Genomic DNA, 2,530 nt, shown 5'->3' on the forward strand with positions numbered 1-2,530 from the left:
CTGAGCCGGGCCGGGCGGCTCCTCCCGCCTCCCCATGGCAACCGGGAACACCCCCCGGGACACGGCGGGGCCGAGCCCTCCCGGCAGGGATGGAGCGTCCGCCGGGGCAGCCCCTGCCAGCGCGGCATCGCTCTTCTGTGAAAGAACTTTCCCCGATAGCCAAGGTGAACCTCGCCCGGCGCAGCCTGAGGACGTTCTCTCTTGTCCTGTTGCTTCTGACTTGGGAGGAGAGAGACCAGCACCCACCTCGCCACAACCTCCTTCCCGGGAGCTGCAGAGAGCGAGGAGTTCTCTCCTCAGCCTCCTCTTCTCCAGGCTGAGCAGCCCCGGGCCCCTCAGCTGCTCCCCAGCGCCCCTGGGCTCCATTCTGCTTCTCCAGGTGTGCTCCAGCCCCTCAACATCCCTCTTGTAGTGAGGGGCCCAAAAGCTGAGCCCAGGGGTTCAGGGGCAGCCTCACAAGTGACGTGATCAGCGATGAAACCGGTTAATGATGATCCCGGGCTGCATCCAAAGCAGTAGGACCAACAGAGCTGGGATGCTCTCCTCTGCTCTGCTCTGGTGAGACCTCACCTGGAGTCCTGCATCCAGCTCTGGAGTCCTCAGCACAAGAAGGACACTGAGCTGTTGGAGCGAGTCCGGAGGAGGCCACGGAGATGATCCAAAGGCTGGAGCACCTTCCTTATGGAAGGTTGTTCAGCCTGGAGAAGAGAAGGCTGTGGGAAGACCTTAGAGCAGCTTCCAGCACTGAAAGCGGACCTACGGGAAAGCTGGGGAGGGTCTCTTGATCAGGTAGGATGAGGGGGAACAAGTTTCAGCTTTAATTCTTTTTGTCCTGCTTACAAAGCCACCACCATGTTTGATCTGCCTTGTTCTCCACGTGCCTTCAGCTTTAAGCTTTGCAGGGCAAGAACTTTCCTGTTTGCTTAGTGGGGTTTTACAGCCCTGCGTACGCGTACACTTGCAGTTTTCCAGCACAATAAAGAGACCTCAGGAAGACGCTCGCAGGAGGAATTTTCTTTTGTATCCAATCTGTGGCTGCAAAAAAAGTTCATTCGTGCTTCCAAGGTTTCCTTGCCTTCTGAAGGACACTCAACTTTTGCCCACCTCATGATGTATGCCAGTAATTTATCAGGGCGGATGGGAACATGTGTCAAAATTTCCCCCATCCATATTAGCAGAAACCAGTTGTTGGTGGTTTTTTAATTGGAAATAACAGAAAACAGCCTCTTGTTTTTTTCCCCAAGCGTGAGGATGGACCAGGCCCAGGGTTGGAGCAGGCAGAATGTTCTCCCAAGGGCAGAGGATTGGATCCAGCAGCAGGGAGGCTCAGCCCAGCGCATGCAGGCTCCTTACACTGAGCTGTGGAGCATGACTGGCTGCAGAAACAGAGTCCAACCACACAGCCTGGAGAAGAAAAGGCTCTGAGGAGAGCTTAGAGCAGCTTTCCAGCACTGAAAGGGGCTACAGGAAAGCTGGGGAGGGGGCTTTTTACAAGGGCACGTAGTGACAGGATGACATTAGGAAGAAGTTCTTCACTGTGAGGGTGGTGAGACACTGGCACAGGTTGTCCAGAGAAGTTGTGGATGCCCCATCCCTGGAGGTGTTCAAAAGGCCAGGTTGGATGGGGCCTCGAGCAGCCTGGTCTAGTGGGAGGCATCCTTGCCTACGGCAGGGGAGTTGAACTGGATAATCTTTAAGGTCCCTTCCAACACCAATTTTTCTATGATTCACAGAATTTTGACCAAAATAAATTCTTGAAATTATAAAACAGTTTGGGTTGGAAGGGACCTCAAAGCCCATCCAGTTCCAACCTGCCCAGCCATGGCCTTCCACTGGATCAGGTTGCTCACAGCCTTGTGCAAACTGTTCTCAGCAATTTTCAGTTTGCCCCTACCTAATTTCCACCCATTTAGCATGTGACAGTTCGTTACGCCTTTTCTCTTTACAGCTCCAGGAGTTATTGGGGTGCTTTCCCACCCTCTCCATGGACAATGAAAGTACACTGGTATTAGTTCTATAACACTAAAGCCCCCTGATGCTGTAAACATCCTCCACTCCTAAATCAGACCCAAGAAGTGACCACTGTGTCTTGCCTTGCTGGCCGCCACACCTCTGCCGCTCCTGAGGGCAGGAGCATAGGCCACTGAGCATGGTATCTGTTCTCTGCTATTGATGGTGTTTACACCCTAGCCATTAAAGCAGAGCTGCACACAATTTTCCCCATTTACTCCTTAAAGATGCAAGCTGAGTCCAGCAGGAATGAACATCCTCACCCTTCATATTTCAGTGGAATTAAGAAACAACCGAAACCAAACAAACCCTAGCAAGATAAAAGTTGAAAGTGCCCTGAAGTCACCACCCCCTTGTGCAATCCAAAATGAAACCTGGCCTTTGAACAGGCATTTCATTTACACCAGGGTGCAATGAATGAAATAAAATGCTTCTACATCTCCTGAAAAATGTTGTCACCATTATATTCCAGAACTGAAAGGGGCTACAGGAAAGCTAGGGAGGGGCTCTCGATCAGAGA

This window comes from Phaenicophaeus curvirostris, chromosome 2 (genome assembly GCF_032191515.1).
Source record: "Phaenicophaeus curvirostris isolate KB17595 chromosome 2, BPBGC_Pcur_1.0, whole genome shotgun sequence".
NCBI classification, from domain to species: domain Eukaryota; kingdom Metazoa; phylum Chordata; class Aves; order Cuculiformes; family Cuculidae; genus Phaenicophaeus; species Phaenicophaeus curvirostris.